Below are 14,401 nucleotides of genomic sequence, written 5' to 3'. Positions count from 1 at the left end.
CATTGGGAGGTATGTCGGGGTGTGATGGTTACTGTACAGTGGGAGGTATGTCGTGATGTGATGGTTACTTTACAATGGGAGGAATGTCAGGCCGTGAAGGTTACTGTACAGTGGGAGGGATGTCGAGGTGTGATGGTTACTGTACAGTGGGAGGTATGTCGGGCTGTGATGGTTAATGTAGAGTGGGAGGCATGTCGGGGTGTGATGGTTACTGTTCAGTGGGAGGTATGTCGGGGTGTGATGGTTACTGTACAGTGGGAGGTATGTCTGGCCGTGATGGTTTCTGTACAATGGGAGGTATGTCGGGCTGTGATGGTTACTGTACAGTGGGAGGGATCTCGGGCCGTGATGGTTACTGGACAGTGGGATGTATGTCGGTGTGTGTTGGTTACTGTACAGTGGGAGGTATGTCAAGGTGTGACGGTTCCGGTACAGAGGGAGGTATTTCGGGGTGTTATGTTACTGTACAGTGGGAGGTATTTCGGACAGTGATGGTTACTGTACAGTGGGAGGGATCTCGGGCCGTGATGGTTACTTTACAGTGGGAGGTATGTCGTGGTGTGATGGTTACTGTCAGTGGGAGATAGGTCGGGGTGTGATGGTTACTGTACTGTGGGAGGTATGTCGGAACGTGATGGTTACTGTACAGTGGGAGGTATGTCGGTCCGTGATGTTTACTGTATAGTGGGAGGTATTTAGGGCTGTGATGTTTACTGTATAGTGGGAGATATGTCGGGCTGTGATGGTTACTGTACAGTGGTAGGTATGTCGGGGTGTGATGGTTACTGTACAGTGGGAGGTAGGTCGGGGTGTGATGGTTACTGTACTGTGGGAGGTATGTCGGAACGTGATGGTTACGGTACAGTGGGAGGTATGTCGGTCCGTGACGTTTACTGTACAGTGGGAGGTATTTGTGGCGGTGATGGTTACTGTACAGTGGGAGGTATGTCGGGGTGTGATGGTGACAGTACATTGGGAGGTATGTTGCGGTGTGATGGTTACTGTACAGTGGGAGGTATGTCGGGGTGTGATGGTACTGTACAGTGGTAGATATGTCGGGGTGTGATGGTTACTGTACAATGGGAGGTATGTCGGGGTGTGATGGTTACTGTACAGTGGGAGGTATGTCGGGCTGTGATGGTTACTGTACAGTAGGGGGTATGTCGGGATGTGATAGGTACTGTACAGTGCGAGGTATGTCCGGGTGTGATGGTTACTGTACAGTGGGACGTATGTCGGGGTGTGATGGTTACTGTACAGTGGGAGGTATGTCGGGGTGTGATGGTTATTGTACAGTGGGAATTATGTCGGAGTGTGATGGTTACTGTACATTGTGAGGAATGTTGGGGTGTGATGGTTACTGTACAGTGGGAGGTATGTCGGGCCGTGATGGTTACTGTACAGTGGGAGGTGTGTCCGGGTGTGATGGTTACAGTACAGTGGTAGGTATGTCTGGCCGTGATGGTTTCTGTACAGTGGGAGGTATGTCGGGCTGTGATGGTTACTGTACAGTGGGAGGCATGTCGGGGTGTGATGGTTACTGTACAGTGGGAGGTATGTCTGGCCGTGATGGTTTCTGTACAATGGGAGGTATGTCGGGCTGTGATGGTTACTGTACAGTGGGAGGGATCTCGGGCCGTGATGGTTACTGGACAGTGGGAGGTATGTCGGTGTGTGATGGTTACTGTACAATGGGAGGTATGTCGAGGTGTGACGGTTCCTGTACAGAGGGAGGTATGTCGGGGTGTGATAGTTACTGTACAGTGGGAGTTATGTCGGAACGTGATGGTTACTGTACAGTGGGAGGTATGTCGGGGTGTGATGGTTACTGTACAGTGGGAGGGATCTCGTGACGTGATGGTTACTGTCCAGTGGGTGGTATGTCGGGTTGTGATGGTTACTGTACAGTGGGAGGTATGTCGGGCTGTGATGGTTACTGTACAGTTGGAGTTATGTCGGGGTGTGATGGTTACTGTACAGTGTGAGGTGTGTCGGGGTGTGATGGTTACTGTACAGTGGGAGGTATGTCAGGGTGTGATGGTAACTTAACAGTGGGAGGCATGTCCAGTTGTGCTGGTTACTGTACAGTGGGAGGTATGTCGGGGTGTGATGGTTACTGTACAGTGGGAGGTATGTCGGGGTGTGATGGTTACTGTACAGTGGGAGGTATGTCGGGGTGTGATGGTTACAGTACAGTGGAATGTATGTCGGGCCGTGATGGTTACTGTACAGTGAGAGGTATGTCGGGGTGTGATGGTTACTGTACAGTGGGAGGAATATCGGGGTGTGATGGTTACTGTACAGTGGGAGGGAAGTCGGGGTGTGATGGTTACTGTACAGTGGAATGTATGTCGGGCCCTGATGGTTACTCTACATGGAGAGGTATGTCGGGGTGTGATGGTTACTGCACATTGGGAGGTATGTCGGGGTGTGATGGTTACTATACAGTGGGAGGTATGTCGTGATGTGATGGTTACTTTACAATGGGAGGAATGTCAGGCCGTGAAGGTTACTGTACAGTGGGAGGGATGTCGAGGTGTGATGGTTACTGTACAGTGGGAGGTATGTCGGGGTGTGATGGTTACTGTGCAGTGGGAGGTATGTCGGGCCGTGATGGTTACTGTATAGTGGGAGGTATGTCCGTTTGTGATTGTTACTGTACAGTGGGAGGTATGTCGGTCCATGATGGTTACTGTACAGTGGGAGGTATGTCGGGCTGTGATGGTTACTGTACAGGCGGAGTGATGTCGGGGTGTGATGGTTACTGTACATTGGGAGGTATGTCGGGGTGTGATGGTTACTGTACAGTGGGAGTGATGTCGGGGTGTGTTGGTTACTGTACAGTGGGAGGTATTTGGGGCTGTGATGGTTACTATACTGTGGGAAGTATGTCGGAACGTGATGGTTACTGTACAGTGGGAGGTATGTCGGGCAGTGATGCTTACTGTGCAGCGGGAGTAATGTCGGGCCTTGATGGTTACTGTACAGTGGGAGGTATGTCGGAGTGTGATGTTTACTCTACAATGGGAGGTATGTCGGGGTGCGATGGTTACTGTACAGTGGGAGGTATGTTGGGCTGTGACGGTTACTGTACAGTGTGAGGTATGTTGGGCTGTGACGGTTACTGTACAGCGTGAGATATGTCGATCCGCGATGGTTACTGTACAGCGGGAGGGATGTCGGGGTGTGTTGGTTGCTGTACAGTGGGAGGTATTTCGGACCGTGATGGTTACTGTACAGTGTGAGGTATGTTGGGCTGTGACGGTTACTGTACAGCGTGAGATATGTCGATCCGCGATGGTTACTGTACAGCGGGAGGTATGTCGGGGTGTGATGGTTACTGTAAAGAGGGAGGTATTTCGGGGTGTGATGGTTACTGTACAGTGGGAGGTATGTAGGGGTTGTGATGGTTACTGTACAGTGGGAGGTATGTCGGGGTGTGATAGATACTGTACTGTGGGAGGTATGTCAGGCCGTGATGGTTACTGTACAGTGGGAGGTATGTCGGAAGGTGAAGGTTACTGTACAGTGGGATGTATGTCGGAACGTGATGGTTACGGTACAGTGGGAGGTATGTCGGGCTGTGATGTTTACTGTACAGTGGGAGGTATTTGGGGCTGTGATGATTACTGTACAGTGGGAGGTATGTCGGGGTGTGATGGTTACTGTACATTGGGAGGTATGTTGGGGTGTGATGGTTACTGTACAGTGGGAGGTATGTCGGGGTGTGATGGTACTGTACAGTGGTAGGTATGTCGGGGTGTGATGGTTACTGTACAGTGGGAGGTATGTCGTGGTGTGATGGTTACTGTACAGTGGGAGGTATGTCGGGCTGTGATGGTTACTGTACAGTGGGGGGTATGTCGGGGTGTGATAGGTACTGTACAGTGGGAGGTATGTCCGGGTGTGATGGTTACTGTACAGTGGGACGTATGTCGGGGTGTGATGGTTACTGTACAGTGGGAGGTATGTCGGGGTGTGATGGTTATTGTACAGTGGGAATTATGTCGGTGTGTGATGGTTACTGTACATTGTGAGGTATGTTGGGGTGTGATGGTTACTGTACAGTGGGAGGTATGTCGGGCCGTGATGGTTACTGTACAGTGGGAGGTGTGTCCGGGTGTGATGGTTACAGTACAGTGGTAGGTATGTCTGGCCGTGACGGTTTCTGTACAGTGGGAGGTATGTCGGGATGTGATGGTTACTGTACAGTGGGAGGCATGTCCAGTTGTGCTGGTTACTGTACAGTGGGAGGTATGTCGGGGTGTGATGGTTACTGTACAGTGGGAGGTATGTCGGGGTGTGATGGTTACAGTACAGTGGAATGTATGTCGGGCCGTGATGGTTACTGTACAGTGAGAGGTATGTCGGGGTGTGATGGTTACTGTACAGTGGGAGGAATATCGGGGTGTGATGGTTACTGTACAGTGGGAGGTATGTCGGGCTGTGATGGTTACTGTACATTGGGGGGTATGTCGGGGTGTGATAGGTACTGTACAGTGGGAGGTATGTCCGGGTGTGATGGTTACTGTACAGTGGGACGTATGTCGGGGTGTGATGGTTACTGTACAGTTGGAGGTATGTCGGGGTGTGATGGTTATTGTACAGTGGGAATTATGTCGGTGTGTGATGGTTACTGTACATTGTGAGGTATGTTGGGGTGTGATGGTTACTGTACAGTGGGAGGTATGTCGGGCCGTGATGGTTACTGTACAGTGGGAGGTGTGTCCGGGTGTGATGGTTACAGTACAGTGGTAGGTATGTCTGGCCGTGATGGTTTCTGTACAGTGGGAGGTATGTCGGGATGTGATGGTTACTGTACAGTGGGAGGCATGTCGGGGTGTGATGGTTACTGTACAGTGGGAGGTATGTCGGGGTGTGATGGTTACTGTACAGTGGGAGGTATGTCTGGCCGTGATGGTTTCTGTACAATGGGAGGTATGTCGGGCTGCGATGGTTACTGTACAGTGGGAGGGATCTCGGGCCGTGATGGTAACTGGACAGTGGGAGGTATGTCGTTGTGTGATGGTTACTGTACAGTGGGAGGTATGTCGAGGTGTGACGGTTCCTGTACAGAGGGAGGTAGGTCGGGGTGTGATAGTTACTGTACAGTGGGAGGTATGTCGGAACGTGATGGTTACTGTACAGTGGGAGGTATGTCGGGGTGTGATAGTTACTGTACAGTGGGAGGGATCTCGGGACGTGATGGTTACTGTACAGTGGGTGGTATATCGGGTTGTGATGGTTACTGTACAGTGGGAGGTATGTCGGGCTGTGATGGTTACTGTACAGTTGGAGTTATGTCGGGGTGTGATGGTTACTGTACAGTGTGAGGTGTGTCGGGGTGTGATGGTTACTGTACAGTGGGAGGTATGTCTGGGTGTGATGGTAACTTAACAGTGGGAGGCATGTCCAGTTGTGCTGGTTACTGTACAGTGGGAGGTATGTCGGGGTGTGATGGTTACTGTACAGTGGGAGGTGTGTCCGGGTGTGATGGTTACAGTACAGTGGTAGGTATGTCTGGCCGTGATGGTTTCTGTACAGTGGGAGGTATGTCGGGATGTGATGGTTACTGTACAGTGGGAGGCATGTCGGGGTGTGATGGTTACTGTACAGTGGGAGGTATGTCGGGGTGTGATGGTTACTGTACAGTGGGAGGTATGTCTGGCCGTGATGGTTTCTGTACAATGGGAGGTATGTCGGGCTGTGATGGTTACTATACAGTGGGAGGGATCTCGGGCCGTGATGGTAACTGGACAGTGGGAGGTATGTCGTTGTGTGATGGTTACTGTACAGTGGGAGGTAAGTCGAGGTGTGACGGTTCCTGTACAGAGGGAGGTATGTCGGGGTGTGATAGTTACTGTACAGTGGGAGGTATGTCGGAACGTGATGGTAACTGTACAGTGGGAGGTATGTCGGGGTGTGATAGTTACTGTACAGTGGGAGGGATCTCGGGACGTGATGGTTACTGTACAGTGGCTGGTATGTCGGGTTGTGATGGTTACTGTACAGTGGGAGGTATGTCGGGCTGTGATGGTTACTGTACAGTTGGAGTTATGTCGGGGTGTGATGGTTACTGTACAGTGTGAGGTGTGTCGGGGTGTGATGGTTACTGTACAGTGGGAGGTATGTCTGGGTGTGATGGTAACTTAACAGTGGGAGGCATGTCCAGTTGTGCTGGTTACTGTACAGTGGGAGGTATGTCGGGGTGTGATGGTTACTGTACAGTGGGAGGTATGTCGGGGTGTGATGGTTAAAGTACAGTGGAATGTATGTCGGGCCGTGATGGTTACTGTACAGTGAGATGTATGTCGGGGTGTGATGGTTACTGCACAGTGGGAGGAATATCGGGGTGTGATGGTTACTGTACAGTGGGGGGTATGTCGGGGTGTGATAGGTACTGTACAGTGGGAGGTATGTCCGGGTGTGATGGTTACTGTACAGTGGGACGTATGTCGGGGCGTGATGGTTACTGTACAGTTGGAGGTATGTCGGGGTGTGATGGTTATTGTACAGTGGGAATTATGTCGGTGTGTGATGGTTACTGTACATTGTGAGGTATGTTGGGGTGTGATGGTTACTGTACACTGGGAGGTATGTCGGGCCGTGATGGTTACTGTACAGTGGGAGGTGTGTCCGGGTGTGATGGTTACAGTACAGTGGTAGGTATGTCTGGCCGTGATGGTTTCTGTACAGTGGGAGGTATGTCGGGATGTGATGGTTACTGTACAGTGGGAGGCATGTCGGGGTGTGATGGTTACTGTACAGTGGGAGGTATGTCGGGGTGTGATGGTTACTGTACAGTGGGAGGTATGTCTGGCCGTGATGGTTTCTGTACAATGGGAGGTATGTCGGGCTGTGATGGTTACTGTACAGTAGGAGGGATCTCGGGCCGTGATGGTAACTGGACAGTGGGAGGTATGTCGTTGTGTGATAATTACTGTACAGTGGGAGGTATGTCGAGGTGTGACGGTTCCTGTACAGAGGGAGGTATGTCGGGGTGTGATAGTTACTGTACAGTGGGAGGTATGTCGGAACGTGATGGTTACTGTACAGTGGGAGGTATGTCGGGGTGTGATAGTTACTGTACAGTGGGAGGGATCTCGGGACGTGATGGTTACTGTACAGTGGGTGGTATGTCGGGTTGTGATGGTTACTGTACAGTGGGAGGTATGTCGGGCTGTGATGGTTACTGTACAGTTGGAGTTATGTCGGGGTGTGATGGTTACTGTACAGTGTGAGGTGTGTCGGGGTGTGATGGTTACTGTACAGTGGGAGGTATGTCTGGGTGTGATGGTAACTTAACAGTGGGAGGCATGTCCAGTTGTGCTGGTTACTGTACAGTGGGAGGTATGTCGTGGTATGATGGTTACTGTACAGTGGGAGGTATGTCGGGGTGTGATGGTTACAGTACAGTGGAATTTATGTCGGGCCGTGATGGTTACTGTACAGTGAGAGGTATGTCGGGGTGTGATGGTTACTGTAGAGTGGGAGGAATATCGGGGTGTGATGGTTACTGTACAGTGGCAGGGATGTCGGGCTGTGATGGTTACTGTACAGTGGAATGTATGTCGGGCCCTGATGGTTACTCTACATGGAGAGGTATGTCGGGGTGTGATGGTTACTGCACATTGGGAGGGATGTCGGGGTGTGATGGTTACTATACAGTGGGAGATATGTCGTGATGTGATGGTTACTGTACAATGGGAGGAATGTCAGGCCGTGAAGGTTACTGTACAGTGGGAGGGATGTCGAGGTGTGATGGATACTGTACAGTGGGAGGTATGTCGGTGTGTGATGGTTACTGTACAGTGGGAGGTATGTCGGGGTGTGATGGTTACTGTGCAGTGGGAGGTATGTCGCGCCGTGATGGTTACTGTACAGTGGGAGGTATGTCGGGCTGTGATGGTTACTGTACAGGCGGAGTGATGTTGCGGTGTGATGGTTACTGTACAGTGGGAGGTATGTCGGGGTGTGATGGTTACTGTACAGTGGGAGTGATGTCGGGGTGTGTTGGTTACTGTACAGTGGGAGGTATTTGGGGCTGTGATGGTTACTGTACTATGGGATGTATGTCGGAACGTGATGGTTACTGTACAGTGGGAGGTATGTCGGGCAGTGATGCTTACTGTGCAGCGGGAGTTATGTCGGGCCTTGATGGTTGCTGTACAGTGGGAGGTATGTCGGGGTGCGATGGTTACTGTACAGTGGGAGGTATGTTGGGCTGTGACGGTTACTGTACAGTGTGAGGTATGTTGGGCTGTGACGGTTACTGTACAGTGGGAGGTATGTCGTGATGTGATGGTTACTGTACAGCGGGAGGGATGTCGGGGTGTGTTGGTTGCTGTACAGTGGGAGGTATTTCGGACCGTGATGGTTACTGTACAGTGGGAGGTATGTCGGGGTGTGATGGTTACTGTAAAAACGGAGGTATTTCGGGGTGTGATGGTTACTGTACAGTGGGAGGTATGTAGGGGTTGTGATGGTTACTGTACAGTGGGAGGTATGTCGGGGTGTGATAGATACTGTACAGTGGGAGGTATGTCAGGCCGTGATGGTTACTGTACAGTGGGAGGTATTTCGGAAGGTGAAGGTTACTGTACAGTGGGATGTATGTCGGACCGTGATGGTTACTGTACAGTGAGGGGTATGTCGGGCTGTGATGCTTACTGTACAGGGGGAGGTATGTCGCGGTGTGATGGTTACTGTACAGTGGGAGGTATGTCGGGGTGTGATTGTTACTGTACATTGGGAGGTATGTCGCGCCGTGACGGTTATGGTATAGAGGGAGGTATGTCGGGGTGTGATGGGCACTGTACAGTGGAAGGTATGTCGGGAGGTGACGGTTACTGTACAGTGGTAGGTATGTCGGGGTGTGATTCTTACTGTACAGTGGGAGGTATGTCGGGGTGTGATAGTTACTGTACAGTTGGAGGTATGTCGGCGTGTGATGGTTACTGAACAGTGGGAGGTATGTCAGAACGTGATGGTTACTGTACAGTGGGAGGTATGTCGGGTTGTGATGGTTACTGTACAGCCGGAGGAATGTGGGTCCGCGATGGTTACTGTACAGGGGAAGGGATGTCGGGGTGTGATGGTTACTGTACAGTGGGAGGTATGTCGGGGTGTGATGGTTACTGTGCAGTGGGAGGTATGTCGGGCTGTGATGGTTACTGTACAGTGGGAGTTATGTCGGGCCGTGATTGTTACTGTACAGTGGGAGGTATGTCGTGATGTGATGGTTACTGTACAATGGGAGGAATATCAGGCCGTGAAGGTTACTGTACAGTGGGAGGGATGTCGACGTGTGATGGTTACTGTACAGTGCCAGGTATGTTGGGGTGTGATGGTTACTGTACAGCGGGAGGTATGTTGGGGTGTGATGGTTACTGTACAGCGGGAGGTCTGTCGGGGTGTGATGGCTACTGTACAGTGGGAGGGATGTCGGGATGTGATAGTTCCTGTACAGTGGGAGGTATGTCGGGATGTGATGGTTACTGTATTATGGGAGGTATGTCGTTCCGCGATGGTTACTGTACAGGGGGAGGGATGTCGGTGTTTGATGGATACTGTACAGTGGGAGGTATGTCGGGGTGTGATGGTTACTGTACAGTGGGAGGTATGTCGGGGTGTGATGGTTACTGTACAGTGGGAGGTATGTCGGTGTGTGATGGTTACTGTACAGTGGGAGGTTTGTCGGGACGTGATGGTTACCGTACAGCCGGAGGAATGTGGGTCCACGATGGTTACTGTACAGGGGAAGGGATGTCGGGGTGTGATGGTTACTGTACAGTGGGAGGTATGTCGGGGTGTGATGGTTACTGTGCAGTGGGAGGTATGTCGGGCTGTGATGGTTACTGTACAGTGGGAGTTATGTCGGGCCGTGATTGTTACTGTACAGTGGGAGGTATGTCGTGATGTGATGGTTACTGTACAATGGGAGGAATATCAGGCCGTGAAGGTTACTGTACAGTGGGAGGGATGTCGACGTGTGATGGTTACTGTACAGTGCCAGGTATGTTGGCGAGTGATGGTTACTGTACAGCGGGAGGTATGTTGGGGTGTGATGTCTACTGTACAGTGGGAGGGATGTCGGGATGTGATAGTTACTGTACAGTGGGAGTATGTCGGGATGTGATGGTTACTGTATTATGGGAGGTATGTCGTTCCGCGATGGTTACTGTACAGGGGGAGGGATGTCGGTGTTTGATGGTTACTGTACAGTGGGAGGTATGTCGGGGTGTGATGGTTACTGTACAGTGGGAGGTATGTCGGGGTGTGATGGTTACTGTACAGTGGGAGGTATGTCGGTGTGTGATGGTTACTGTACAGTGGGAGGTATGTTGGGCTGTGATGGTTACTGTACAGGCGGAGTGATGTTGCGGTGTGATGGTTACTGTACAGTGGGAGGTATGTCGGGGTGTGATGGTTACTGTACAGTAGGAGTGATGTCGGGGTGTGTTGGTTACTGTACAGTGGGAGGTATTTGGGGCTGTGATGGTTACTGTACTATGGGATGTATGTCGGAACGTGATGGTTACTGTACAGTGGGAGGTATGTCGGGCAGTGATGCTTACTGTGCAGCGGGAGTTATGTCGGGCCTTGATGGTAACTGTACAGTGGGAGGTATGTCGGAGTGTGATGGTTACTCTACAGTGGGAGGTATGTCGGGGTGCGATGGTTACTGTACAGTGGGAGGTATGTTGGGCTGTGACGGTTACTGTACAGTGTGAGGTATGTTGGGCTGTGACGGTTACTGTACAGCGGGAGATATGTCGATCCGCGATGGTTACTGTACAGCGGGAGGGATGTCGGGGTGTGTTGGTTGCTGTACAGTGGGAGGTATTTCGGACCGTGATGGTTACTGTACAGTGGGAGGTTTGTCGGGGTGTGATGGTTACTGTAAAGAGGGAGGTATTTCGGGGTGTGATGGTTACTGTACAGTGGGAGGTATGTCGGAACGTGATGGTTACTATACAGTTGGAGGTATGTCAGGCCGTGATGGTTACTGTACAGTGGGAGGTATGTCGGAAGGTGATGGTTACTGTACAGTGGGAGGCATGTCGGGGTGTGATGGTTACTGTACAGTGGGAGGTATGTCGGGGTGTGATGGTTACTGTACAGTGGGAGGTATTTCTGGCCGTGATGGTTTCTGTACAATGGGAGGTATGTCGGGCTGTGATGGTTACTGTACAGTGGGAGGGATCTCGGGCCGTGATGGTAACTGGACAGTGGGAGGTATGTCGTTGTGTGATGGTTACTGTACAGTGGGAGGTATGTCGAGGTGTGACGGTTCCTGTACAGAGGGAGGTATGTCGGGGTGTGATAGTTACTGTACAGTGGGAGGTATGTCGGAACGTGATGGTTACTGTAGAGTGGGAGGTATGTCGGGGTGTGATGGTTACTGTACAGTGGGAGGGATCTCGGGACGTGATGGTTACTGTACAGTGGCTGGTATGTCGGGTTGTGATGGTTACTGTACAGTGGGAGGTATGTCGGGCTGTGATGGTTACTGTACAGTTGGAGTTATGTCGGGGTGTGATGGTTACTGTACAGTGTGAGGTGTGTCGGGGTGTGATGGTTACTGTACAGTGGGAGGTATGTCTGGGTGTGATGTTAACTTAACAGTGGGAGGCATGTCCAGTTGTGCTGGTTACTGTACAGTGGGAGGTATGTCGGGGTGTGATGGTTACTGTACAGTGGGAGGTATGTCGGGGTGTGATTGTTACAGTACAGTGGAATGTATGTCGGGCCGTGATGGTTACTGTACCGTGAGAGGTATGTCGGGGTGTGATGGTTTCTGTACAGTGGGAGGAATATCGGGGTGTGATGGTTACTGTACAGTGGGAGGGATGTCGGGCTGTGATGGTTACTGTACAGTGGAATGTATGTCGGGCCCTGATGGTTACTCTACATGGAGAGGTATGTCGGGGTGTGATGGTTACTGCACATTGGGAGGGATGTCGGGTTGTGATGGTTACTATACAGTGGGAGGTATGTCGTGATGTGATGGTTACTGTACAATGGGAGGAATGTCAGGCCGTGAAGATTACTGTACAGTGGGAGGGATGTCGAGGTGTGATGGTTACTGTACAGTGGGAGATATGTCGGGGTGTGATGGTTACTGTACAGTGGGAGGTATGTTGGGGTGTGATGGTTACTGTGCAGTGGTAGGTATGTCTGGCCGTGATGGTTACTGTACAGTGGGAGGTATGTCCGTTTGTGATTGTTACTGTACAGTGGGAGGTATGTCGGTCCATGATGGTTACTGTACAGTGGGAGGTATTTCGGGCTGTGATGGTTACTGTACAGGCGTAGTGATGTTGCGGTGTGATGCTTACTGTACAGTGGGAGGTATGTCGGGGTGTGATGGTTACTGTACAGTGGGAGTGATGTCGGGGTGTGTTGGTTACTGTACAGTGGGAGGTATTTGGGGCTGTGATGGTTACTCTACTATGGGATGTATGTCGGAACGTGATGGTTACTGTACAGTGGGATGTATGTCGGGCAGTGATGCTTACTGTGCAGCGGGAGTTATGTCGGGCCTTGATGGTTACTGTACAGTGGGAGGTATGTCGGAGTGTGATGGTTACTCTACAGTGGGAGGTATGTCGGGGTGCGATGGTTACTGTACAGTGGGAGGTATGTTGGGCTGTGACGGTTACTGTACAGTGTGAGGTATGTTGGGCTGTGACGGTTACTGTACAGCGGGAGATATGTCGATCCGCGATGGTTACTGTACAGCGGGAGGGATGTCGGGGTGTGTTGGTTGCTGTACAGTGGGAGGTATTTCGGACCGTGATGGTTACTGTACAGTGGGAGGTTTGTCGGGGTGTGATGGTTACTGTAAAGAGGGAGGTATTTCGGGGTGTGATGGTTACTGCACAGTGGGAGGTATGTCGGAACGTGATGGTTACTGTACAGTGGGAGGTATGTCAGGCCGTGATGGTTACTGTTCAGTGGGAGGTATGTCGGGCCTTGATGGTTACTGTACAGCGGGAGGGATGTCGGGGTGTGTTGGTTGCTGTACAGTGGGAGGTATTTGGGGCTGTGATGGTTACTCTACTATGGGATGTATGTCGGAACGTGATGGTTACTGTACAGTGGGATGTATGTCGGGCAGTGATGCTTACTGTGCAGCGGGAGTTATGTCGGGCCTTGATGGTTACTGTACAGCGGGAGGGATGTCGGGGTGTGTTGGTTGCTGTACAGTGGGAGGTATTTCGGACCGTGATGGTTACTGTACAGTGGGAGGTATGTCGAGGTGTGATGGTTACTGTAAAGAGGGAGGTATTTCGGGGTGTGATGGTTACTGTACAGTGGGAGGTATGTAGGAGTTGTGATGGTTACTGTACAGTGGGAGGTATGTCGGGGTGTGATAGATACTGTACAGTGGGAGGTATGTCAGGCCGTGATGGTTACTGTACAGTGGGAGGTATGTCGGAAGGTGATGGTTACTGTACAGTGGGATGTATATCGGACCGTGATGGTTACTGTACAGTGAGGGGTATGTCGGGCTGTGATGCTTACTGTACAGTGGGAGGTATGTCGCGGTGTGATGGTTACTGTACATTGGGAGGTATGTCGGGGTGTGATGGTTACTGTACATTGGGAGGTATGTCGGGAGGTGACGGTTACTGTACAGTGATAGGTATGTCGGGGTGTGATTCTTACTGTACAGTGGGAGGTATGTCGGGGTGTGATAGTTACTGTACAGTTGGAGGTATGTCGGCGTGTGATGGTTACTGAACAGTGGGAGGTATGTCAGAACGTGATGGTTACTGTACAGTGGGAGGTATTTCGGGGTGTGATAGTTACTGTACAGTGGGAGGTATGTCGGGGTGTGATGGTTACTGTACAGTGGTAGGTATGTCGGGGTGTGATGGTTACTGTACAGTGGGAGGTATGTCGGGCCGTGATTGTTATTGTATAGTGGAAGGTATGTCAGACAGTCATGGTTACTGTACAGTGGGAGGTATGTCGTGGTGTGATGGGTACTGTACATTGGCTGGTATGTCGGTGTGTGATGGTTACTGTACAGTGGGAGGTATGTCGGGGTGTGATGGTTACTGTACAGTGGGAGGTATGTCGGGGTGTGATGGTTACTGTACATTGTGTGGTATGTTGGGGTGTGATTCTTACTGCACAGTGGGAGGTATGTTGGGCCGTGAAGTTTACTGTACAGTGGTATGTATGTCGGACCGTGATGGTTACTGTACTGTGGGAGGGATGTCGGGCCGTGATGGTTACTGGGCAGTGGGAGGTATGTCGGTGTGTGATGGTAACTGTACAGTGTGAGGTATGTCGGGGTGTGACGGTTCCTGTACAGAGGGAGGTATGTCGGGGTGTGATAGTTACTGTACAGTGGGAGGTATGTCGGAACGTGATGGTTACTGTACAG

This window comes from Chiloscyllium punctatum, chromosome 21 (assembly GCF_047496795.1).
Source record: "Chiloscyllium punctatum isolate Juve2018m chromosome 21, sChiPun1.3, whole genome shotgun sequence".
NCBI classification, from domain to species: domain Eukaryota; kingdom Metazoa; phylum Chordata; class Chondrichthyes; order Orectolobiformes; family Hemiscylliidae; genus Chiloscyllium; species Chiloscyllium punctatum.
This window is presented reverse-complemented; position numbering follows the sequence as displayed.